We start from the raw sequence: 27,909 nt of genomic DNA, 5'->3' as shown, positions 1-27,909 counted from the left end.
TTTCATAATAATTCAATTATTTGACTGAAAAATACACTTATGTATATTTATATATTTATTATGACTTTTTCATTAATGGAATTTTTCAGAAAACTTTTTACTTCATTCGTATCAGCTTTGTTTTCAAGGGGATTTATCGTTTCTTTGAAGTACGCTTTCATTCATTTTCTTTCCCCTTACATACACGCGTGTTTCTTCGTTTATCGTTACATTTATCATAATAAAAATATTCTCTCCCTTTGTTTCTAAATTCTCATTTCAAGCAAGCGTTAATACATCGTTGAGAGCAAACAGAGCTCAGAATTTTCCTTTCAAGTCGTTGCAGCGTGCACGTTACAATTATAAATATGTTCCATTTACGAATCAATTCGCAGAATCGTTCGACTTGTAATATTTTAATTAAGGACACCTCTCTACGTCAGAGAAATAAGAGAAAAAGACAGAGTTCTTGGATCGATATATCCTTGATACTTCCGTTTTATCGTTTATAAATTATGCACCAAATCGATACAGTTTCCCTATCGATCGTTTCAATCCTATAAAAGTACCAAGGTTATAAAGAAGGAAAAATATTTCAAAATTACAATTTTCTTTTAAATACGTCTCTTATATTCAAACAAATTCCTCTTTTTTCGACCGACTTACAGCATATTTTTCTTCGATTTCCGACAAAGAACCGAGACCTTTTCTTCTATAATTCGACCTTCCATTTAGCTCCATGGCCACAGGGAGCCTAATGGGTTCGATGAAGGGGCCAGTGCGCGACGAAAAAATGATCTCGCGAGATTGTGCTTTGCCGGAAACTACCATCATGTTTTTTGCCGACTCTTCCTTTGATGCTTAACACCTTTACGTTGAGGGAACTTTGGTTAGTGGCCTCTTAATCAAACCGCTCGGAGGTATGTTGCTTCCCTTTGGGGAAAATATATCCTACTTTGATAAAATTTTAATACACTTGCATTAATTTTGATACTCCTCTACACTAATTTTATTTATGGTACTTTTTCTGGATCCAACTCCCTATTCATTTTATTTCTTTCTATTTTATAATTCTGTTCCTATTTATTTGGAGAATATAAAATGTCACACAGCTTTCACTCAATTATTCTAAATTTATATTTTCTAAAACTTTGGTAAAATTTTAATACAATCTTGCATTAATTTTGATACTTCTCTACACTAATTTTATTTATGGTACTTTTTTCTGGATCCAACTCCCTATTCATTTTATTTCTTTCTATATTATAATTCTGTTCCTATTTATTTGGAGAATATAAAATGTCACACAGCTTTCACTCAATTATTCTAAATTTATATTTTCTAAAACTTTGATAAAATTTTAATACACTCTTGCATTAATTTTGATACTCCTCTACACTAATTTTATTTATGGTACTTTTTCTGGATCCAACTCCCTATTCTTTTTATTTCTTTCTATTTTATAATTCTGTTCCTATTTATTTGGAGAATATAAAGTGTCACACATCTTCCATTCTATTATTCTAAATCTATATTTTCTAATTTACCATTGTTCTTTCATTCGTCGAGTAAAATCATACTCTGAAGAATGGCATTTTAACAAAGTGAAATTTCCTCCCTTAAAGATAAGTTTCATAATCTTCTGTTGCTTTTCATGGCCTATGTTACAGAAACTACAATTCTCACATATTGTTCCTAAATCAATATTTCCTATAATCTTGATTAGTCAGTATTACTAATTTATAAATAAAATCTACAGAAGGAACTACGTCGTGTAGAAAGATAATTCCGTTTCAGTTTCTAGTATATTATCATATAAATGATCCGTCTTTATAGCGTTATAAGCATGAATTAAAGATATGAACGATAGAACACCAAGAACATCGTTAGCAACACGTTAGAAATGTAGATACGATCTATATTATAATACCATCAGCTGGTTTGCCCGATTCCTTCACCATGGCGTAAGAAATACTATTTTCGACCTCCATTTGCTGGACAGTAATAACGACAGACGCACGGATTTTTTATTCGAACGCGAACACCTGTCCGAGAAAATCAATCTTCTGGAAACTATAAAATGAAATATTCCATTCGAGTAATAATTGTATTGTGTTCTTTCTCAACATATTATTCCCGGATTATTCTCGCGTTATCCGCCGTGGACAAACATTTATCTTCACGCTTCGTTAAATGTTCCATATTCATAAAATTTCCATAATTCTAAAATATACATTTGGTCTACCAGAAGGTGACAATTTTATCACGAATGTTCTGTTTTTCCCACGCGATTATTGACATTTGTAAATAATTTATAATATTGTTCTTCAATCGTATTTATAAAGATATAAAAACAAATAAACGTCAACAGTACATATATATGTACTGACAAAATAACACGTTTCAGTGCGAAATCGATGCACGGTATCGACGTCATTTATTTACTTTTTTCAATATTTCTCAACAATGACGAATTAATATTTCTGAAATAAAAATCAAGCGAGAAAATTGTTTTCACCCTTTTCTTTTTTCTGCCGAGCGGGAAGCAGGAATCGTAGAAATCCTCTCGGCTTGAACATGTTAAACGAGAAAAAAATTCGCCCTAATTCGCCATGTCGTCGCAGTACGGCATTTGGACGAGCACTGGGGACGAAGATAAAAAAACGCATATAACGTGCAGTCTCTCTGCAACTTGATATCAGAGGATCCGTCGAGCAAAAGCCTGTTTATCAAATTTTTGTTAGTATCTCCCTGGCTCGAAACATTTTGAATATTTACTTTTTTGTTTGTTTGTCACCACACACGGTGTTGCTTAAGTAAATAAATCCTACCACTTTATCGTAAGCGTCATGCAGAAATCATTTATCTTCCCTTCCGTGTCGTCAGATATTGCGCTGGCATTCGGCAAAGAACAGATTTCTCATATAATTTTTATTTTAACTAAAGATTTAACTAAAAAAAAATAATGAACATTCAATGTAGCAGTTTGTAACAAAAGTTACATAGCAACGTGATACGGTACCTTCTTGACACAGAACGATCAAAATTAATGTAAGGTGGTTTGAACGGTGTTTTGTAAATTGCTCTTTGAAGGAGGGAAGAAATTTTCTAACTAGAAATTAAAATTGCACGTACCTTTGGTCAAATTCTTCATATTTAAGTCGTAACAAACGCTATTTAACAAGAGCTAACAAAGAAGAACGTACAGTGAACGAGCTAATTTTCAAGTGATTAGACTTTAATGTGCTAACGATTCTACTAATCCTCCCTTTTTACCAATCCTCTATCGTTTCTGCGGACGATTATTGTTGACATTTATAATATTACCAACTTACACGCTGACGATATCGTTTAATAATGAGATAAAAATCGAACAGCGACTATTTCTATTTTTTTGCGATGGTAACTTGATAATTGCGAAACAAATTCAGGAAACGTTTGCTACGAAGCAAGAAGTAATAATAAGCAAGAGTAGTAATAATAAGCGAAGGTATCATCGGTCCGTAATCGAGTTGCATCGATCATTTTCAATGCCAGTCAGACGAATCTCGTCGATAAGCGCAAAGAAGCTTGTGTTTACGGTGATATTTTTTTCTGGCGCATGGCTGAACGTTGCGTTACTGCAACGCCACGTTGATACTACACCGGCGTTCTCGATAGAATCCCCTCGAGCCAGCTTGGATTTTTCAAATGATTCGAACAGTCTTACGTAGTATGCGTATGAATCGTTTTCCTTTACTTCTTGTTCCTTTTTTTTTCTTCTTCTTTTTTTCTCGTGAATCTCGAGAAATCGTGCAATTAACGAACAAGGTAGAATTAGTAATTAGTTACCAGGATGACGGGAAACGACGTTCTTACGCGTGTCCTTCTTATCCGTAGAATCAGGAATTTCTGATGGAATAATTTTTGTCCTCACAAAGGCACGTATCGAACACAATTGCCAAGTCTCCGCGACGAGTAATTAAAGGATCGCTGATTGGCACGACTTTAGAACGTTAGAACGCAACAATTGCATGATCCGTCGGTAAAAAAGGGAAGACGTAGAAACGTTCAGCTAAGGCGTGCGCGTATGGCCCTTTTTGCCCGTATACGAAGGAATTCTTGATTGAATCGTTTCTTGCCCCGGCAAAGACGCGCGTCGAAAACAATCGCGAAGTTTTTACGGCGAGTAATTAAAAGATCATCGACGATTAGTACGATTTTAGAATGCGTGGATTGGATGGTTTGTAAGAAGAAATAATTTATTATGGATGCAAGAGATTCGGAGAAGCTGTGCGCGCGAGGAGGACGGTGTAATTCCTCGCGTATGAAGCAATTCCTTGTACAGCAGCGTGCATGTGTGGTCGAAATGTCAACATTCTATAACTGTTTCAAATTGTTCTGAACAAGTTGCATTGTAATTAAACTGTCTTGAAGGCGAATAACAACTCATACGGTGTTAATTACCTGTATCTGCGACATAAAAACAGGTGACTGTACCGTTGAAGGAATGATGGCTCACACGTACATATATGCATGCACATAAGCTGTCTTTATATGTATGTTTATATTCATGTTTCCTCGTACGCATATCGAATCGTCAAAATAAGTTGATTTAGAATGCGATAAAATTCGATGATTTCAATCTGTGACTAACTTTTAGTAGGACTAATTTTACCTTAAGCATATTTTTAGCTAATAAAATTAAGTTTGCCTTTATTCGATCGAAATGTACGTTAATATCACGTTAAACGTGTATTAATTGCAATTTATTTTCTTAATTGTAGAACATTTGAATTTTTTATGAAATCTATATAAACGATGATTAACAGCCAGACAAAAAATTCAAATATTCTGTTAAAGCTCCTCTGTCAATTTTATTTATTATATATTATTATATATTTATTTATTTTATTAAATTTTCGTACGAAAAATATTCCCCCATATTGCCATCACATTTTTAACGGTTAGACGTGAATCATGGCGTATGTAATTTTAACTGGATATATTGTACATTAATTATTTTCCCTTCGTCCATGATAAATTTTCGGGACCCTTATTGTTGATCAAGCAAGCTTCGTCTGGCCACGTTCCCGAAGCTTGTCGACCGTTTCTCGGTGGGTTCCACCGGTGGACGTCAGATAGCTCTTCGGGCTCGGTTTCTACGATTTTCGGTGGTTGTAATTCAATTTATTACCTGCTGCTATGGGTTTTCAGCCAGGTATCCTTGGAAATATCGAGCTGGACACGCTCAGCTGGCTCGTAGATTGATATTACACAAAAGAGGAAAAAAAATCGGTTATTTGTAGCATCGACGATTTTTTCCAGGTACGATGTGAAAAAAACGATCGCGAACGTGGAACAGGAGATCGGAAGAGAGACAGAGACACGACGTTTTCTTTTCATAATCATGGGGAATTATCGTAATCGATATTGTAAACAAGTCTCGGCGGAAATATTTTCATTAACTTGCGAATGGTTAAATAGAGTCTATCAGGTTGAAACAATTTTTCATTTCGTCGTAACTTGAAAGATATAATTGCCGTGAGCGATCGTGTGTATTAGTAATAACTAGCGTGTATAATTTAATTAGCTTTTAAGCGAAATAATAATTGCAGGGCGGTTTGAGGAAAATTACGATTTTTAATATCTTTGGAATTATACAGCTCTCCTTAGCTCGCGTGATTTATATAACATTTGTTCATTTCTCGAATCATGGCATATGACACGACTTGAGACATCGATACATCTTCTTTCTCAGTTAATATTATTTTTTTCTTTTTCTTTTCATTCTTCTAAACAATGAAAGTCTAGTAACAGGATGTATTGGTATCCCTCATACAAGAGATTACTGACATTACTTAACTTCTTTCTTATATCCATTAAGGCAGGAAAAGATTCAATAACCAAGTTTAGAAAGAATAAAGAAAAAGTTACACACGAGTCAATATATAGAGAAGAATCGATCTCACGAAAGTTCCAATGATGTAATCCGCGAGAGAAAGAAGAAGAAGAAGAAGAAGGAAATAGCGTGCAAGTTCAGGAATCGCCAGCGATCGTATAAAATATTCTATATAACGTTCAACGATCTTGAAATAGAAAAATATCTTTTGAGAAACTATTGAAATTATTCCAACCCTTGAAAAAATCATTAAAATAATCTTACCTGAAGAATTATTAAAATAATTCCCAACTGAAGGATTATTCAAATAATTCTATATTTAAAACATTAAAAATTATTTTTTACGCCCACTAAAAGCGGAACAGATTCGCTAATGAAGTCCAGCGAAGATCAAAGTCGAAGAAAAAGTAAATCCTTTCCCAAAATTAACAGAGAATCGATCGCGCAATAGTTTCAATAGCATTAACTGGCAAAAAGAAGCAGAGAAAAATGAGATGCAAGTTCACGAATCGCACGAGGATGACGATAGGTCAGGCGATGATATCTTCTCGTCGATACTCGGAGATTTCTTCGCGATTTCGTGCCGTGCCATTCAAATGAATTCAAATGTCTCATCAATAATTCATGAGGCCGGTTATCAAGGCTACAAATCTTAGACTCGGGTCCTGTGCATCGTCTGTAATGTTTCATGGCACTCGAAAGATTCTCCATGAGACGTTACAAAATTATATAAATACTAATAACAACAAGAACAACAAGAACAACAAGAACAACAAGAACAACAAGAACAACAAGAACAACAAGGACTACAAAGACAACAAGGACTACAAAGACAACAAGGACTACAAAGACAACAAGAACAGTAAGGACAACAAGGACAGCAAGGATAACAAGAACAGCAAGGATAACAAGGACAACAAGGACAACAAGAACAACAAGGACTACAAAGACAACAAGAACAGTAAGGACAACAAGGACAACAAGAACAACAAGAACAGCAAGGATAACAAGAACAGCAAGGATAACAAGGACAACAAGGACAACAATAACAATAAGGACAACAATAACAACAAGGACAGTAACAACGATGATAACGACAACAACAGTAACAACAACGACAACAATAATAGCAATAATAATAATAATATTAATCTATCTAAACTTTTTCTCGAGACATCAACAAAGATGGTCGATGAAGTGTTGTACTCAGGTGAGAGACAAACATTACGTGCCGGAAATGTGAACGTGTCATCGTTGACGCGGCCGGAGGCCCGTCGTCACGATTTACCTTCCCTCCAGGGAGAGACACTTTATCTTGAGCTTCGTGGGCTAACCTTGCTGAATTGCTTGAAGAAAATGATTTTTTTTTGTTTTTTTTCCCAAGGGAATCTAAGATGGGGTTTGAAAGTTGATGAGTTTCGAATCGATTGGATTTTGGAAGGGAAGTAGTGTTGCTGTTTCTATTAGTTCTTGGAGAAAACCGTGGAAATTACTTTTTGAGATTTGTACATGTATTTTAAGCGTTGATTTTAAAAGACCGATATTTTTTTCGTACATTTATTTTTGAATTTTTATCGATGGCAATTTACAGTGTTTTCACGATTTTGCTTTAATTTAATTTTTCACGACGTTAACACGTTACTCGCCACGGTGGTTATCGGTGACCAACTAGGTAAAATAAATTGAATCTTTTAAAATGGTTAAAACAGGAATTTCACGGATTAAAAAATTGTCAACAACGTGAGCGATTTAAATAACATCGTTAGAGAAAAATTGTGCCTGTGAGGTGATTTATTAAAGGAACGCGTGGATGAACGTGTAACAAAAAAATATTTGAGTATAAATGTAGGTAAGTATAAATTCAGTGCATGCTAAACCAGATTTACACGCTGGTAGCGTGACATTACAATAGAGCCCCGAAGCCATGGGCCTATGGTATTTATAATTCCGAAAAACCGGTCTGTCTACATCTTGCTGCACCATCTACACAAGGCATATTCCAGAAAAGACTGTGGTTCTGAAAGACCCTTCAAATTGATTTAATACTAGATAATGCTTAATAGCTTCGAAGATCAGGAAAATTAAACAGTAGAGTAGATGTAGAATCTTCCTGGAAGTGGGAGTTCCTTCAACAGTGCCAATACAAAATAACATCTTGCAAAGAATAAACATTACCTACCTCGTATATCTCAATCTGTCTTTCAAAGCAAAATATATAAAAATCGAACGCGTTAAAGAAAATAAACATATCGATAGCTGTGCGGCATATGGTCTACGTTAAATCAAATATAATATATTTTTTAACGTATCAGAATTTCAGTAGAATTTTAGCAGAATTTTGCTGGATAATTAGTTTAGGCGCGCGGTAGGTTGAACAAAAATTGAAAATCGCTGCATTATATCAATCCGTGCCTAAACAAGAACCACGTATTAGACGTGTAACGTCACGAACAACTATTACAAGTGACCTTAAATTCCCTAGAATTTCCGAAAATATCACGAAGCATTCACGAGGCGTTCTACGATCGGCTTAGCCAAGGACAGGAAGTGTTTCCTTAACGAGTACCGGCGATAAATGGCCCAGTTCCAGGGAAATAGTTGCACGATGCGGTAAACGCGGTTCGATGGAAGTAATGAGTCGCGTTTTACGTCAAACTATAACGCCTGGTCCATGGAAGTATCAACTAGACGACAGTGCTATACGATCCTTCAGTGAAACTCCATCTGCATCTATTACGTTATTTCATCGATCAATACTCGCTGATCCACCTTTAATAGGATGAAAGAATAAGAAGAATTCTCGCAACGTGTTAACAAGTTTCCATTGGTCACAGCTCCGTGACTTTTTCCATTATCCAGAATCAATATAACGATAGACGAATATGAGATCAGGAAGAAAAAACTTCGCTTAAATCTAAGATCGAAATGGTTTGACGTAGCGCGTCATTATCGTAACACGATCGGCAAACGCGTTAGGTTTGGTTGGTGATTCGTTCTCAACGATTATTAGCGGCGTTTGTAGGTTCTTTTCATGGAAACCTTGATATAACTTGCCTCTCGATCCGCTTTTTAAACCTTCAGACTATTTATTCGAATGGTTTTTCGTTTTAATCGAACGAGCAACCTTGGTTGATTTAGTGAACGTTTATTAGAGAACTCGAGTAATTATGCGAAAGGGAATTATGCTCGATCATCGTTAGTGTCCGGTTTTACGTTACAATAAATCATGTACATACTCGAGTTTATAATTATATGAACATAATATCGCGTTTACAATGTTTCCATTGTGAATTATGATTTTCGTTGGGGAAAAAATATTCAGATGCTCGGTAAATGTAATTCGATCGAAGTACTAGGAATTTTTAATAATTTGTTTCTTTTCTGCTTTCAAAAACGATGGAAGAAGAAGATTGAAATTTTTCAGTTTTCGTGTTTCACAGTTCGTTCCATTGTTTCATGGGATATATAATTTACGATAAAATTAATTATACAGTATTTCGTTTTAATTTCATTGGATATAGCATGTAACGCTTAATTAACGTCATCGAATCGCGAATGACTCATAAATGTTTCGTTTGGACTTAAGTTATTATATTTTTAGAGAATTTTATTCCATTGAAATTTTTCACAGCATTTAACACCTAAGCTGTAAAACTTCACCTATCTATAATTTTAGAGCATTCTACCTAAAAAGTTTGGAGTATCCTGTCTCAAAATAATTTTATATCTGAAATTACTTTTCTGTCACGATGCTATTGTTAACGAGAATCACCTAGCTTCACGGGGGTCATCGGTCATCGACACCCAACTTGTCGGTAGCGTCATGGGGCCCACCGATAATCGACGTGCCAAGATTAGTAGAAATACATAATTTGAACAAATGTCAATTGTTTATTATTACCATCGTTACTACAATGATGTGACGAAATTAATGCAGTATAAAACATATAAAAATAGTTTTATTTATACATGAAATATAGACCTATAATATTTCACCATTACATGTATCGCATAATAAAAAATTCATTATGACGTTACGGGTAATCCCTGTTAAATTAGCATTCAACGTGTTGAAAGCTTCTTTCAGTTCGATCAATTGTATTCGCATAAGGATGACGCAAAGGCTCATCGTTGTTGCGTTTGTCGAATCAACAAGTTTATATTCATACGCTTTCCGTGATAATAATTTTTCGTTTTTTTCCTCGTCAACCACAGAATTAAAGATTTGTCCAGCTGTTATTACACGTAAGTTATTCAAGGCAGTTTATTTTACTTTAAGCCTTCGTGTCTGTCCATAACAAATTTCAATATATTTATAAATTCATAATGATTTACATAAGTATAAGTAGCTTTTATTTGAAAGAATTTTTAATTGATTTGCAAAGAAGAAGATTTAAACCGAAAGATCAGATTCGTTTTATATGCAAGAGGATGAACTTTAAAACTCTCTGCAGTCTTTAACGAGGTTATCTCATCCGTTTAAAATTCTTAACAATTAGTTAAAAATATGAAACATTTAGTAGGAGACCTGTTGCTTTCATCGCTTTAGAATTCGTAAAACTTTCGACCACAAAGTGCTTCGTTTGAATAAAAAATCTCACTCGGTACAGCACTTTGCAATTCTACAAACCTCATTTTCTCTACTTCAAACCTATTTTACGCGTTTTTACGTTCTGTATTCGACTTATTTTTCCAGGTACACAGTGTCCAAGCTTAAAACTTCACACTGGTGCGATGGTACAAAACTTATTTTATACTAAATCTCGTCTTTCGTTGTATATTGATAAAAACAGATTTCACGCGAAACTTTAATTTTTGGAATCAAAAATCATTTTAATCGATCGATGAAATTATGAAAATTGACCAGAGATTCCAAAATTATTAAGATTAATCTTCTCTTAAAGATCCTAAAATTATAAAAAATCAGAGATTTTTAGATCATTAAAAATCGAAGATTCTAAAGTTATTTTATTTATTTATTTACATTTCATAGTTCTGTCCTCCGCAATAAAACGGACTTCCAGTTACACTTCTCTTATCAAAAATGATCAAAGACCACAAAAAAGCCTAAAAAATTCTCTGCTTGCTATTTCACTATTGTGTGCTTTCTCTCCCTTCGTCCCTAATCGATGAACATCGCTCTAATTCTTTTCTTTTCCTTTACTTTCGATCACACGAGAGAAGCATCGAAAAAACGACGACCACGAGGGATGAAAGGATGGTTTCAGGGATGGAGATTCGTGAAAGCAGGCCGCGAGGGAAGAAGTGAACCGAGATTGGTCCGATGTTTGTTCAGCACACAACCGTTTCGTATGTAGAAAGCGTTCATTCAGCGATGGTTGCGCTCCTTTATGCGTATTCCCAATAAAACAACCTCCACATAATATTCTGTTTCTCGAATTTACGTTTTCAACGTCCCACCTTTCCGGGTTATAATTTTCTTAAGACGCTTAAAACGATCTCTTGAACTTTCGCCTCTTCGTGCATTTTTTTATCTCCACTTTAGACTCAAACGCCAACTTCTTGACGTATTAAAGGATTTTAGAGGTTTTTTTACCATTTTGTAGTACGTTCTTGTTGAATTTTTTGCTGGATGAAAAAACGTTTATCCGATACTTTTAGTATTTGCCTCGAAGCTGTTTAATGGTATTATCGTTTTAATAAAATTTAATTATAACGTGCTTTTACGAAATGATAGCGTACACAGTGACTGTTAATAGTTTCTGGTCAGAGTGTAATTCTATTTTAACGTACCTTTTACTTTAATAAAATCCTTCGTGTAAAATGTTCCGCGATATTGTATAATATTCTTCTAAAAAAGAATATATTAATGCTAATCGATAGAACTATTAAAAAGATCGTACAGTTTTTCGAGAATGTTAATAGCCTTCTTGATAAGAAGACATCGCTTGTCCTATCTTGGTATGCGTTAAGGGTTGATGGCATAATTTACGATATTTTGAAGATCAAAGTTACGATATTCATAACAAGTTTACCAAAGTACTTTTACGTAACGCCGCTTGATTTTATGTGATTATACTTGCAAAGTTCTGTATCGCTTATTATACAGTTTTGTTTTTATCAAAAGAAAAGAAAAATACCTCTCGCAGGGGTAGTTTGCATATTTTGGTGGAGACTCGTGAGTATAAGTGTCGTTGTCGTTGAGGGCGATGCACTCGGTTGAAGTAGGCTAATGGGAACTTTCGAGTAGCCATCTTCATAACTTTTCGTATCTCTTGCGAACAGCTTCACAATCTGTATAACATTGTGGCTCTCGATTTTCTAGAAGAAACCGTTTAAACACAGAGCGCAACTGGCAAACTTTCATTACAAGATCAAGCTTAATTCCACTTGCCTTGATGGACGCAGGCCATCGTTAATTAAAATTCTCCCATCAATTTGTACGAATATATGAATATAATACGAAACCTTTTTAATGGACTAAAAATAACACGAGATTTTTAGCAAATTTCAAAAAATAGTCGAACCTTATTTCGTTATGTAATTTCCGTGAGAAGTACAGGAAACATAATTGAACATAATGTGGCAGATCCATCATGATAAATTTCATGATTTTGATGTTACGTGTTCAAAAACGGTATATTAAAAGAGCAATAGTACTAGGATAATTAATATTTTTGAAATGTGTAAGTGCAGTTATACTTTCATGCTATTAAAACTGTCTTTTCATTTAGCGTTGGAATTGTATGAGCGTTTTTATCATCTTCTTCAATAACTGCACTTACACGCCTTTTTTATTAAGGTCTTCAGTTGTGATTTATCAATAATTTGTTTATCATTTACTGTTCATTAATTTGTATAACTACAATATCGTACATATTCAATATGAAATTGCATTACTGTAATTTATACATAGGTTTTACACTACATTATCGGTGCTCCATATTGTAACAATATAACTGCATAATTAGTACAAATTAATGCAAACATTTGAACAAAATACAATCCTTAAAATATATCTCGCAATATCCGATACATGGATTCTAATCATCGAATTATAAATTTTACAACCTAAAGGATATACAGCAGCCTTGAAGCTTCGTAAAAACGTAAGTTAAATTTTTCAATTAACTCCAATTTTTCAATCAACCCTAATTAAACATTTTGCTCGTTTCAATCCTCGTTATATGTTATTCAAACCCAATACGAAAGAGTTTTCGTGTTAATAATTCGTATTTCATCGAAACGCGTAAATGTAGATCGCGATTCTAATCGATACCTATTCGATTCTGAATTAATTAAAAAAATTAGCAGAAGCTCGTTACGAGAAGTGCGCGCTTTCAAGGGAACTTTTTGCACGGCCAGGAATAGCGTCGCACCGCGGAGGCAGCCGATTCTTTTATCCCGGAAGCGCGCTGGAACTTGGAGATTTTATTACGAGCGTACAGTGATCCTCTTTAATTGCATCCGCTGCGAGGCGACCCTCGAAAAGCAATTTCGAGTGTACCGGAGGCTGGATTTATCGCGACCGGTATTCACTGTAAACAGCCAACGGCGTTCCTCTTAATTCTGCTCCTAGCTTCCGATTCTCTGCCTTCGCTCTGTTGGCCGCGTTTTTTCTTTCGTTTTCGCGGCACCGTGAAACGAAGAAAACGTGCTTCTGTCGTCGAGTATGGTTTACTAATAGCCGATGCTCTATTCTTCCTTATTTACTTATTTCTTTATCTTTTTCATGATTTTTATGGTCCGTCATTAGGTAGCTACCGCGATAGAGCGCAATAAGGCAAGTTAGAAGCGTAGAGTGCAATAAGGCAAGTTAGAAACTTAAACAACGCTATCTACAAATTTTAATACGATACAGCGTATGTTAGAATTAAGTAGGTAGCTTACGATATCATAATTGCTGATACAGATTAATATCTTTGAGAAGATAAAGAAGATTTTCGCAATGATTTTCAATGCTTCTGTTTTAGACATGCCTGCATCTCATTTGGCAGACCGAATTTAGTTCTTCATTTAATTTAGTGTTCACGCATTAACGTTGCTACGATTAAAAAGATTATCATCTACAAATAGGATAAAGTGGGTCAGTTTAGTATGTCGAATTTTAAGTCTCGCGAGAATAGCTTGCTTTCTCTTATCGGAAAGGAATGCTGGACTTTTATCGACCTACGTACGAATGTTATGTACGTTGGATGGAGGTGATTCTTTATTTTGTCTACCTATGGAAGGGACGTTTGTACTCTCTGGAGTTTTGTTTCTCACTCTACGTTTCTAATCGAATGGAAACCGCGGGTAAAGATCTAAAACACATTTAGCGCATGTCGAGATAAAGAGGTTTTTAAGCTACGCTGTTCCACAAGTTTCGAGCACCTAATGTGCTTCTTGTGTTTAACATTAAATCGCCTTTTGATCGCAATATCTGCAACCCGTGCGTACTGAAATAATTTACAAACACTGTAGAACCATATTTTACTTTTAACTCAAATTTGACCAAAATGTGTGACCGTTCAATTTTTGACTAGTATGCAACTTTTTATGCACTTATCATACGGGAGATTTAAACGCGAAACATTAGCAAAAATATACGAATAAGTTCAAACTATAGTACTCGTTATAATATCTATCGAAAAAATTGTCCAAAGAGGTTCCATTTTTTTCAACTATATTCGTAAAAGTATGAATTTGCATAAAAATCCGCAATCTACCTTTGATGAAAACTAAATTGAAAAGGTAAGCCGAATATTCTACGTTTTAGATTTGCATTGACAACATTTTTGTTTTGTGTGATTTTATGACATTTATATTTCGGAGATATAAAATGTGAAATTAATATAAAACTTATCACGTGATATTTAGATTTTTAATAATGAAACGAGGATTTATGATTCCCCAGTTTCTCTCCTTCTCTTTCTACAGTTGAAATTCAATCTGCTGAAATAGGAAGCGTCACATAAAACTGTATATCATTCGGAAAGTAAAAGCCACGTCGATTAATAACGTCACCATCAAGGTGTTAACTAATCCGTGGCCAGGGTCAACGTAATAACGCACACCTGAGATTGGTTGACAGCCGTTGATATATCGCTACTCTGTTATTATGTATTTCTGTAAGAATTCTATTGTGTATTCCATTGTTTGTCGATTAAACCATTCAACAGATTTATCTTAATTTAGTCTATTAATAATTTCGACGTCTCCTTTTCTATCTTGATGAATGATACATTGGCACATCTACGCGTCTTGAAGTGACGTTTCCGGTTTATGCTGAATTTTATATATAAATCTTTTCTCTGTACTTTAGAGCTGACATTTTTCAGCATCTACATTCCCATACAAAAGTCTTTAGTAATAGAAAGGCCATTTTTACTCGGATAAAATGTTATAAAATTTCAGCGTAGAGTTAACGTATTTCGTAACAAAACGATTAACATAACTGTTTTATTCTTGCGTAATAAAACAAAAAGTAACTACGATATAGAAATAAAACTGGTCAATTCTATTCAAGTTAATTAATCGTTCCATTTCTGCGAAATGAACGCTGTCTATGTATCTATTCTGATACATAAAATTAAAAACTTTTCAAACATCGAAATTGATCGTTTCAGCTTCTCAGAGTGACTCCTACATGCTTTATTTAAACAAAGAATGTCAATGTTTTCAAGACATACGGATTACTTGGAAATGACTGTACATTTGTCATTTTCCCAGTGCCTGCTGGTATTTCTATTCTTTCTTCCAAGAGTAGAAGCTATCGTAACGATTTGTTATATTCGTTACATTAGCATGATCGATCGTGCGGAGCAAATGATCCACGTTTCGTGTGCATACGCCCTCGTTACGCCGTGTTTTTCCCTAGTGATCGAGTGGATTTCATCATCGGTAAAATGGACTATATCAGACGTCGCTGGCATTAATATTCAAGGTATTTAACGTTTAAAGACGCGGGCGTGTCGAGTAGTGCCTCTCGGTAACAGGCAATTCGATTGGCAAGCAACGAGGGAAAAAGCTGTTACACAATAAAATAATAGCCATTATGACTAATCGCGCGAGTGGAACTCGCGAGTATCGCGACCCTGACTAATTGTAAGCGAGTACGCGAATTGCGGTTGAATGGAACGTGCTGTCGCGTCCCGGAAACTCGAAAAAGTCAAAGGGAAACGCAATTTCGCGATAATGAGTCTGGAATGTATTAATATACATGGTGTCTCATTTCGATCCTTTCACGCAAACATATATCCTAAACTATACGTAATTCGAGAAAGAGCGTACAATAATTTTATCTTTTATACACCATCCGATGCACTTTTTAATTCTCTACGGAAAAGTATTAAGGTAGTTGCATCTGAAAATTCTTAGCTTAAAAGATATCTCATTGTTAATTTCACTAAAATTGAGCCTGTGGAGGACAAGAAACATATAAACGTAAGTGCGCTGTGTTATCTTTCCTTGTCTTTCATGCGATAAGTTTTACAAGGTTGAAGCTGGAATACCTTTTGAACTAATCATTTTTCCATTGAAGTACTCTAATACTGGTTTGTAGGGAATTAAAAAATCCATCGATTAGCGCATAAAAAAATGTATGTAGAAATCCATTTGAATAAACGAAGGTCATCTTGAGATCTCGAAGCTACGTATTTTTCGAAGAAACACTTTTTTTCGAATAATTTACGGTTTAAGAGATATTTACTTGGCTCGATCAAGACAAGACACCTTGTATATACAGGCTGTTGCAAAAACATGGTAGATGCAAGGATTTTGTTAAGGGGAATAAGAAATAATTTCGAAATACATCTAGCATTGTAATTATTAATATATTAATTTAGGTATTTGGTAAAATTTCATATTAGGAAAATGAAATATAGAAACTCATTTAATTCTAAGAAATGGTTATTTACTATTCATGTTCCTCGATCATTTTTCAGCATGGGAAAACCATGATTATTCAGAAACAAAGCTGAACTTACTTAAAGTAGTTCTGATATTAATAATTTAAACTGTATTTTTCCTTATTCCGATGACTATGGCATTCCGTTCTCCGATATAGCGTTGCCAGAATTTCGTACAGGCGTAGAATTATAAGATCGACCAACAGAGATTCTAAAATCAATGCTTTTAACGTGAAATCTAATTTTGTATTTCTATGTAGGGAGACTTAATTTACTAGTCTATAAACGATAATTCAGTTAACGCATTAACAGTCGTCGATGTAATGTAACGTTTTTTCATAATTAAAGTACTTACTACCAGGTAAGACGATTATCAATGACTCTGAGGAATTTCCTGGATTTATTTGAATTAATCCTAGGAAACGATTAAGGTTTAATATTTGTAATTTGCGGTTTTCTATTTTAGAATTTCTGCAAAATTATGAAACTTGACTATACTAAATTGCAAAGCGCTGTAGTTAAAGATCTATAATGTTTAAGAGAAAAAAAAAAGAAATAACAAATATTTGAGAGATTTTTGAAATCGATGTTCTTAATTTAAAATGTAATTTTGTCTCTTCTTATACAGACATTTAATGAGCTTAATTTACTCAACCCTAATGTAATTAAATTGCAACAACGAATGTCTTCGCAATGTTATAATATTAATAACATATAAATATCGTAATATATATTTTTCCACAGTTTTCGATGATTACTACAAGACCTTCATATTTGTGACACACGGTATACTATTGCCGCGATACGATCCGCATCGTTTTTGATTTTCGATCGATTTGAAAAGTTGCTATGACGTACAGTAACTTCGCTGTATATCAATTTAGTGATAATACGATTTTGATTTGCGCAGAGTACAAGCTATTTCAACAAGTTGGTAAAATTTATTACCGTGTAATATGATTTGATACCGTAACGTAATTTACAAGTCGAAGGATCGAATCGTGGGATTCTAAGATGATTGATAATCAGTCTTGAAGATACAGTCTTATAATTTAAAGATATAACAGCATAACGATACAATCTGTAATAAAAACGAAGATTCAGAATATCTTAAACGTAAAACGCAGCTATAAATTGTTTCAAAATAGGAAATAGCCAATGTTTTAGAATTCTAAACCGCACAGTTTGAATCTTCAAGAAAACTCCGACTTTTTGAGAAACTTTGATAATACGCTAGCATTTATAGAAGCTTTTTAAAGCCACCTTAAAGGAAAGAATCAACGATTTTAACAATTATAATATTTAATAGCATTCGCATCGCGACATTTAAATTTATCAATACACATTATGAAAGTCGAAATAGTTGCATAAAGCGGCGTAAAAATCCTAAAATACACGAGTTGAAATAAAACCGGCGAACTTTTGAAACAACTTCGGACCTCGACGATACGCTCTATCTTTCACGGAAGCTTTCAAAGTTATCGCAAAGGCAAAAACCAACAATTTTAGCAATTACGCCATTTAGTATAGTTCGCGTCACGCCATTTAGATTTATCAATACACGTTATGAACGTGCAAATAGTTGCACAATACAGTGTTTAAGAATACTAAATCGCACAACTTGAACCTCTTAACGAACCATCGAACTCCTGAGAAATTCCTCTTGACAGTAGGTTATCTTTTACAATTCTTTGCGAGTTATCTCAAAGACAAGAATCAACAATTTTAACAATTACAGAAGTGTCATCCGCGTCACGCCATTTAAAACAATCTAACACTTGCGCGTGACAAGCGCGAAACTGGTGTCGCCAGCTCGATTTCCGGCAGACGACACGACGGCCAACTCACTTGACGCCGTTCATCTAACAACGTTTAAGCTTACTTTAAAATCGATCGATCGCCTGTCGAACAATTGATTTATGGTGTTCGCGCCTTCCTATGTCAAATTCTTTGAAACGTGACGCAAACGTCGTGCGGCATAGGGCGGAATGATGTCAATTGAAGAGAATTGCGCGAATTGAACGTTGTATACTCAGTTTCATCCAGCACTTTCGCGATGGAACACCGGTTTACGAAACCGTGGCATACAGTTTCGAATTTTCGTGGAAATTCGACGCCCACGAATAAAATCACACGGATAATCAAGGAGTATTGTGTCCAAGTGGTCGACGTTGTCGAACCTATCCACGGAATTTGTCGCTTTATATTCGTCGCGGGTACAACCCACGAATATGGCCGTAATTCTCTCGTTTAATGAGTTTCCAGATCAATGACGACATGCGTTATAATAAATCATTCGCTTTTTTTGCACGACTATTCTTCATCGTCTGTTATTCCGCGCGTTGCTTAAGTATCGCCAACTGCGACGAACTATCGTAAACTGCGTCGAGTTGTCGCAAACCCCGGCTCATAATTATAAAACAACCCTAAAACTTTTAATACGACGAAAGCTGCTTCGTTGAATTTAGCAAAGTTATTTTTCCCTTCTTTTTATTGCACGAATCAACCTGCACTAATGAGAGCTTGAGACAAGACGCGTACAATTTTTATCTATTCGACGTTTTACAACAACTGTACGAATAATCTCCTCGGTGGATTAAAAGACTTCGCGTTCCTTTTTTTCAATTAAAAGAAATTGCCTCGCGATTCGTCAAATTCGGTTGATGAACAATTTTTGTACGATTTATGTTTGAAAACGAGCTGTTTAATTCGTTATTAGCGACGCGTAATATATCGTGAATTGGTAGAATATATCGATGGTCATAACTTTTCACGAGGATGTCATTTTTACTAATTAAAAGGAAAGCTTGTTCCATTAACGTTAAAATATTCTCATTTTATCATTGTATATAAATTGTATATAAAACTACTAATTTTTTCAAATCCATTAGAACAGGAGGCTGTAATTGGTTATAATTTTTGGTGAAAATAAAAAAAAAAAGTGAAAACTAATTAAACTGTCAATAAATAGGACAATTAATTGAACGACTCGCGTACCATATTTCCTTTGATCGAACGTGGATTTTCCATTCGCTCAGATGAAGTTGAAACGAATGGCAATGCTGCTAAAACAAAATACTTGTTGCGTGTCGCTTAGATTAACGAGTTGCAAATTCGTTGAACGCTGTAGCATACGGATAAGATGACTACTACATACATTCGCTGTCTCTGCTGCAAATTAATGCTACAGAGTGGAGTTTAAATTTTAAATGAGATAGGAATACAGAATAATTCCAACCTTCAGATGACATTAAAATTGACGTACATTACGAACTGAAAGTTTTGATGTAGCGCGATCCTTAGCATAAATTGTGAAAATAACGAATCAAATATTTTTCCTCTTAATATTAAATGGAAATTTGTAAAATAATTGAATAGAGTGACAAATGGATTTCGTTTGTAAAAGAGAGTGAGCTACAAAATTATCGTGGATAAAATATTTGTAGAATGAGGTGGGTATGCAAATGAAGAAGAAATATTTGTATAAGAGAATGCAGTTGCAGAATAAAGTTTTCTCAATATTAATAAATTTTTGCAATAAAAACTCCAATTAAAAATATTCTAGGTGGTGTAGTGTACTAAGCGAAGTACAAGCGTATCAATTAAAACTACTTTCCAAAGATCTATCCCGACCGAAAAGTTTCAGAAGTTAAAACAACCTCTTCAGTGATTTTAAAAACTCAACGTCTTCTCAATTAAAAGGTTCTCCATTTAATATTCTTCGATCTTGAAGAAACGTCAGTTAAAAATCAGATTTATCAAAATGCTTTTCATCGATACGAAATTCAAATTAAAACGAATCGTGTCAGCTATGGTAACTTCTTATCAAAAGGAAGAGAAAATAAACGAAACGATAGGAAAATACAAGAGAAAAGAAATTACATGTCGTTTAAGAGTTTATCTCCTCTCGAGCAAATAAACTTTTCTCTCGAGAAATTCGTTGACTCCCACGATCTCCACGTCTCGAATTCTCGCGACTCTGCTTCACGAGTGCCCTTGATCACGGCGCCAATTAACTTATTAAGAACCACGTAGCAAAATAATACATAAAAGTTGTATAAACGCAACGTTATGGTGAAAACTCTCTTTGTTCGTAAATTTGAATCTCGTGTTTTTCATTCTTTTTTCTTTCTTTTTTTTTTTTTAGACACAATCATCTTTTCTTCTGAATTTCTTCCTAGAAGAAGAAATGTTACGTCGTGTTAATAGATGGTCAGAGACGGTCCTGTGCAATTCTGAGTTGCGGTGTTAATTTTCATAGTTGAAAATGGTAATTAGCATGGTCTGGGCTTTCTTTGACGAGCATGTATGAAATTTTAGCCCGATGCAGGGTTAAGCTCGTGCCTCGACCGCGTTATGCAACCCAGTTTCGAAGTTCAGGAGGGACGTCGGTCAAACAATGGTGTAACCCGACCTATGTGGTGATTGCAATTAATCTTCTCAATTTATTTTTGTTGTCCCGTCCCACGGGCTTCCTTGCTTTTCAGAATGTATCGATTTACCTGGAAATCGTGGCCGTGGCGAACAATCCAAATTCGATTTCGAGTTCCATTCGCTGGGACAATAGACGTGATTCGTCGTGGATTTTTGTTTCGTTTTTGTTTTGTATCTAAATTCAGGTAATTCTCTCACGCGAGACCATCTTCACCGAAATACGTATTCTTGGAATTGTAGACAATTTTACTAGGTTAATATTATATTTGTTAGAAATATGTTCGAATATACGTAAATATTATTAGAAAATTATTGAAAGATTAATCCTTTGTGTGCTATATCTCTATTCACGTGGAGGACTTTGTTTTGAATTTTCGAAGCGTCCGTAACAATGCATTTTGTAGTGTTTTATTTTATACTCTCGTAACGTTATACTCTCTATGAAAAATTAATAATTGAAATATTGTATCGTAAGATGTAAAATTTGGTTTATTTCAGAACCAAGTAACAAATTGTTAGATTAAATTCGTGTGAACTGATCGAAGTTAAGAACATAATGAGAGTATATGTTTTCTTTATTGAGAGATCAAATTAAAGATTTCGTCACTATTGTTTCGAAAATTCTTCATCATTTGTGAAACACGTTCTTTCAGAATTTAAAATTGATCGATTTTCTAATGGGAAACAAACAAACTGTTTGGTAAATTTATTATCACTTATGAAAATCACAATTTTTAAATCGACAAGGTTTCCTGGCATGAAAGATACGACAAAATTGCGTGTTATTTATCGATAGGATTATTTCTCCGCTGCCTCGGATTAACTCGAATTCACGCAGCTAAATGCAGCAGATTTTTCTCCGGTACACATCTTAATTGCACGTTCGTCGCGATTAATCACAGTTTAATACAATGGAATGAAAGATGCATTAATTATTTCTGCGAAACGTGCTTCCACTAAGCTAACGACTTACAGTTCTCTTATATTTACCCCGCTAAAACAAAGAAATAAAAAACCACCCTCTCAACACTAAGATTACTAAATCTGTTAAAATGACACAGGCCGATTTTTCGTCTCTACATTACAATTGGCAAAATTATTACGGTTTTCGTTATATCGCTTCAATCATAATTATTTACATTGTTTATAAAACATTTGTAATAAAATTCAAGAATTTAAGAGAAAGTCAGCTCAGGACTTTGTGTTCTCTTAGAAAACTTTTACATCGGAATTCTATCAAACTGAAGAAAATTATCACTGAGAATTTATCGTTTCAAAACAAAAATTACTACGAGTAATTCGATGTAGCTATAGCTTAACATTTTTTTATAATGTATACATATATTTTTGCACATATTAAACTTTCATAATAAGAATACTAAAAGCCTGCAAGTAAAAGTGATACCATTTCCCTCGAGATTCATTACATAAAATATTTAAAACAAACTTTTAACGACTCGATCTAGGATAAAGAAAACCGATAACCTTGAGAGGAAGACACCATATCATTTTCACTCCTTTAGAGATTCTCAATGAGAAATAGTCTGAACAAACTCTAAATCCAGAAGATTTGCTACGTATGTAAGTGATATCTCTAGAAAGGAATCAAAATCGACACGTAGGAACGTCGGTTTTTAGAAATATTCCCGCAACTGTATCGATGAAGCAACGTACTCACGGCAGGAATTCGAACGAAATCCTTTCTGGTCCTAGCCGCTACCGAAGAACAATGGCCGTGCAGAGGATTGCCACTTCACTCATCGCCGACTAACCTTGCACTAAAGCTCTGTCACCTCGCTCTGGCAACGATAACAAAACTTGCGGACGTAGTTCAGCATTTTAGAGGCCCTGCATTCGATCAGGGTACGTGGAGAGCGTGCCAGCGTGCAATTCTTCGCCACTTAGAGCGGGTCATTAACGATGCCCTCCACGATCTTTCGAAGCTCGCGTAATTCTCGTGCACGCGCTTCTTATCCTCTTTATTTTCCTTCGTTACGTTCACCTTCTTTGCTTCTTTTCTTCTTTCGATCGAAAAATGCAAGATAAAGTTATGATCTTCGTTATTCGCCGGTTTCACTCGATTATTAGACTGTGTGGATTTTTAAACGTTCGCGGGCAGTTGAAAAGACTTCCAATGAGAATATTCAACGAATGTCGAAAGCATTCCGATTTTTAAAACGCTTGGTCCTCCACGAAGAGATCTAATTTTCTATAGTAAACTTGTTCCATATTATCGTTGCTACTATCTACCATATACTCACTACGCGTGGTTGATAGATGGTTATGCAACGTACATTCTATGCATTTTTGAGAAACTAAAGAAGCTTTTAATAAAAATCACTACTGCATCATAAAAATATCTTATTTTTCGACAGATTCGGTGCTAAATAAAAAAGATGTCATTCTTCGTAGCAATCTTTTGCATAATTTATTCTTGTTAATCCCAACATTTCTTTAATTAATACTCTCCTAATAGCTACCCAATGTAAAAATATTAATTTCCATTAAAATATTAATGTACATAGATATTGAAATATTAGTGTGGAGTTTTATCGATCTATAGGAAATTTAGAAACGAGAAAACGCTCCTAATATACAAAAATGTGTTCTTTATAATATTCCAGAATATTTGGTAAATAAACAAATTTTTGCCTACAATCTATTTCATTGATCATCCATTAAAGTATAAACTTGCCTTTGGACATTCTTCTTTCTTCTTTTCTTTTATCTAAATAATGTCTTTGATACACGAAGGCGTAAATTTACATAAACATCCTCGATAAAATTTGATTCTCACGCGAATAGTATAACGATGTGTTGTCACGATAAGAATTTTTGTGTTCGAGTAAAGTCTGATCGAAAAAGAGGATTGAAGAGGGTTATACGATGGAAGAGAGGCTTGCAGAGAAGCTGGGAAACAGTTTACAAGTCAAGTCGGGCTAGGAAATGGAAGATTGAGTAGTTTAGTTGTATATTGGAAAAGAGGTTATATGAGAGGAGCTGGGAAATAGAATCGAAAAATTATGCGTTCGAGCTTATCGAAAAGAACTTCTTTTAAGAGTGTTCGTAATATATTCATCGTACATGGAATTTATTTGATACATCTGAGATTCATGTAGCTTTTGCTTTTATAATTCCACTCATTTCTTATAGATGTCTTTTCTTTGTCGCGATATAATATTATTCTTAACATGCAATGACATTTCCAATGGTGTTCCCTGTCTTCGCATAACACGTATCGGTAATTCTGTCATAATACTTCATCTATGCACGTGTATAGTCGACTACGTCAGCGATGTGTATAATACGTTTGTATCAGCTTTGGGATTAAACATACTGCTATTGAGTTGGAAATTCATCCGATTGTTCGCATCATACAGTATATAGTATAATAGTGGATATTAAACAATAAATACTTGCTACTGTATGTGCAACTAATTGCTTCAGTTCGCAGTCAGAATTAGCTCAAACTTGCGCTATATCCATAAAAATGTTCACAAGTTATACAGACGGTTGTCTGTCATCTCGGAAGATGCAGTTACTCGAATCAGCGTTCGAATGTCATAATATTTTCTGGATGATATAATTTTCATCGGTAAAATTAGAATATATGAATTATCACAAACTAGGAATTAAGCCAAGTTTACGCAACATGTTTATGCACCGGTTATAGTTTACATAAGAAATTCCAATTTACTTGCGTAATACGTTATACTAATACATCAAAAAAATCATTTACTAAAATCCATGTCTCATCGAAATATGAAAAATACGAAAAAGAAAGCGGAAACAATGGAGAACGATAAAATTCGATCGAGGAACCGGTCTCGTTCGGATAAAGAGGCTCTAGAACGCACGCAGGCCTAGTGGCCCCGATACTGGAAGAGGCCTCCATTGTGCGAAACCTACGAAGATGGAGGTAACGTAATGAAACTAACTGGCTTGCTCTGACCAATTAACCAACCCAGCTACGGCATAATATTTAACGTACACTCGCCGCCTTCCCCTGTTCACGTGGCCACGTTTACGCGATGGATATAGCGTTACATGAAAACGCGTTGCGAGGGAATCTCGCGTGATGATGAATTCGCTCACGCGGATTATCCCAGCGCGAGTTACAAGTATCTTCACGCGATTGACGGATTAAATATTCATGGCAACTCGATTGGAATTATATTTGTGGGCCATGAAAAATATTCACCTTCGCGATTTTATCGATCTATTCAAGACAGATTGGATATCGATGAAATATTTTTATTTAATTCGCATCTCTGATTTATAGTTTTGGAAGTGAGAGGATTTCGTCGAGTGAACGCAGAATATTCACAATAAGTGACCTAAGGTTTGCTGAAGCAGATTATTGCTAAAAAATCCATCATAAATATTCATAATATTCATAATATTAAATAAATATTAAAAATGCATTTTTATGCAAATGCGAGAGGTATATTACCATGAGGCTGTGTTCGCATGATAACGATGATAATGATCGCAGAAACTGCTTTTTGCCTAACGGTATTTTAACATAGAAATTGTGTTTTTTGAACGTTAAAAAAATTTAATTTTATAGATTATGTATAATCAATTAATTCAATGAACAGAACTTTAAAGAAACTTTTTAATGGAATAAGTGAGAACTCGAAAGGGCAAATACGTGGAATTGTAACGATGTGTTAAGGTGTAGGAAGATTTAAGATTAAGATGTTACTGTTAATTCGTGTTTTCCACCTGTTTGCACGCGTCTGACCATAGACAGGCACGCTCTACTGCGGCTGCCAGGCATCCGCTGCACGTGAGCAATCGTATTTGAATATAACATCTGTTTGATTAGCTTTTACCAACTTTGTGCATCACTAATTACCAGCGGAGCAATTAAAAAATTATTCCCATTTTCTCAAAACAAAAAACATAGGATCTCGTCTTTTTAGATATACGATTTTACTTGGATATGTCATACAGTTCGAACACCTAGCCAATTTTCTGTACATTTAGTATTTATAATAATAGACCTCAGACTAGCTCCACGTACGAATATACAAAATAATTTAGAAGTTTAATAGAGAATACTCGTCTCATTGAAAATTGACTATTCCATATACATCCTGTCCATAAAATTATAAAATACCTATACTTCGTAATTATGTTCAAATTTAACAGACCTCACTGCCCAAAATCTCACTTTGCGTTCTCGTTAATCAAATCAACAGCCATCGTAAAAGCCTATTTGCGAATAAACAAGCCTAAGAAGAACAATTCGCGTCAGTCTAAAATTACCATCACGCTTCAAGGAACGTACCTGACGTCAACGAACCTGAAGTCCCTCGCATATTTAACGCTACTAATCCAGCCACGAGAGTTCCGCGTTCAAAATACCGATCGTTCGTTTATTTGCATAAGAAAAGAAGATTTGTCGGTGGCCAGGGAGGAAACGAGCCGAGGCGCGGATACGTGTAGGTCGGAAGGGAAGGAGGGAAACCTTCCGAGTCGTGAAACAATTTTCGTTTCGAACAGCTCGTTCGGCTGGCGGGGAGGGTTGGAACGGAAGCGGAATGGTGGCATAAATATTCCGAGGTTGCGCATCGTGCTCGACGTAGCTGGAAAGCCGAGGGAGGCGAGCAAGTGGTGGCGAAGGAACACGAGGACCCCGGATTCGTTTCGCGTGCAAGCTCAGTGCGAGCCGCGCTCCGTACGAGTGTTCGTCCAACCTGCTCGAAAGGGTGGTGGAATATCCGCGCGAGGACACTGGCGGTGAGTTTAAATCGAACACATCTTCCATGGAGTCATCGTGACGCTAGATGTAGCTACAAGAAATCATTCTAATTTATTTCTGTGTGTAATTTCATTTCCTCGTTTCGTGTGGTTTCTTACTTGGTCGAAGGGGCGAGGAATTTTTATGCGAGGATACTGCTGATAAATTTGCATCGTCCATCTTTTATTGGATTTATACGCAAAACCATAGACATTGAGTTTCGTTCGATCATTGTCTCTATCGAAAAATTATAGAATTTATTCTGATTTTTGTGCGTCTTCGGTTCTTTCCTTTGCCTTGTTCGATTCTTTTTTATTTGATCTGATTGACTGCAGCAATTTTTATACGAGGAGACTGCAGGTCAGTTTGAATCGATTATTTTCCGTGCAGTAATCGTGACAGTAATCGTAGCAAAATGAATATATTCTAATTTATACGCGTTCTTTGTTCCACTTTGTGTCCGGTCTTTTTTGCCTGCTTTCTACTGTTTCGTGGTACGAATGGATCCTCTAAACTTGTTGCTCTGGCAGTGAATGAAGAGTGAAGTTTAGGATTGGAAAGTGAAATGAAAGTTTCAATCCCTCGCTTGTGCTTCATTTGTGGAAAGAATTTTCATCCGAAGTTTGATATTTTTGATAGTGAAATGGACGTAAGTGTTTGTGCTTGCATTTAGTTTTTAGAAAGAATTTTGCATTGTATATGTCGATTACGTATTCTGAATGGGATGGATATTGGTCATCTTAAAAAATCGTAAACACTGTTCAAACTTCTAAGGTACAATCAGAAAAATACAATGTTCATCATTTTATCTTTTTCACGCATTACTGTATTATCATTTAGTGCTGGGAATTATAAATACTTCTTGTCGTAACTTATCAAAATGTTCTGCTCAATGATATAATCCCATTCATCCCCTGTCATTTCCACCCACCATTTGCATCTCATAACATAATAATAAAACAGTACTTGTCATGAATAATAACATATTAAAAACATCACCTAGAAGAGATTAATTA

At 35.0% G+C, this 27,909-nt stretch overlaps 3 protein-coding genes across 5 annotated transcripts in view; 1 reads left to right on the top strand and 2 right to left on the bottom strand.

Moving 5' to 3' along the window:
* Positions 1-22,950, bottom strand: part of LOC139989854 (carcinine transporter-like) — a 53,856-nt gene extending 30,906 nt beyond the window's left edge. The window contains exon 1 of the mRNA XM_072008519.1: positions 22,823-22,950. The gene's annotated coding sequence lies outside the window, so the exon portion shown is untranslated. The remainder of the gene's footprint in view (positions 1-22,822) is intronic.
* Positions 1-27,909, bottom strand: part of LOC139989852 (pyrokinin-1 receptor) — a 205,840-nt gene that overhangs the window by 118,741 nt on the left and 59,190 nt on the right. The gene's annotated exons all lie outside the window — the stretch shown is intronic.
* LOC139989861 (glutathione S-transferase) overlaps positions 1-27,909 on the top strand; it is a 58,118-nt gene that overhangs the window by 11,172 nt on the left and 19,037 nt on the right. Inside the window, exon 1 of one of the 3 annotated variants that reach the window (XM_072008533.1) lies at positions 26,721-26,892. The exons of the other annotated variants lie outside the window; for them this stretch is intronic. The gene's annotated coding sequence lies outside the window, so the exon portion shown is untranslated. Of the gene's footprint in view, positions 1-26,720; positions 26,893-27,909 lie in introns of those variants that run through there. 3 annotated transcript variants of the gene reach the window in all.

The sequence above is a fragment of the Bombus fervidus genome, chromosome 8 (assembly GCF_041682495.2).
Source record: "Bombus fervidus isolate BK054 chromosome 8, iyBomFerv1, whole genome shotgun sequence".
Taxonomy (NCBI): Eukaryota; Metazoa; Arthropoda; class Insecta; order Hymenoptera; family Apidae; genus Bombus; species Bombus fervidus.
This window is presented reverse-complemented; position numbering and strand designations above follow the sequence as displayed.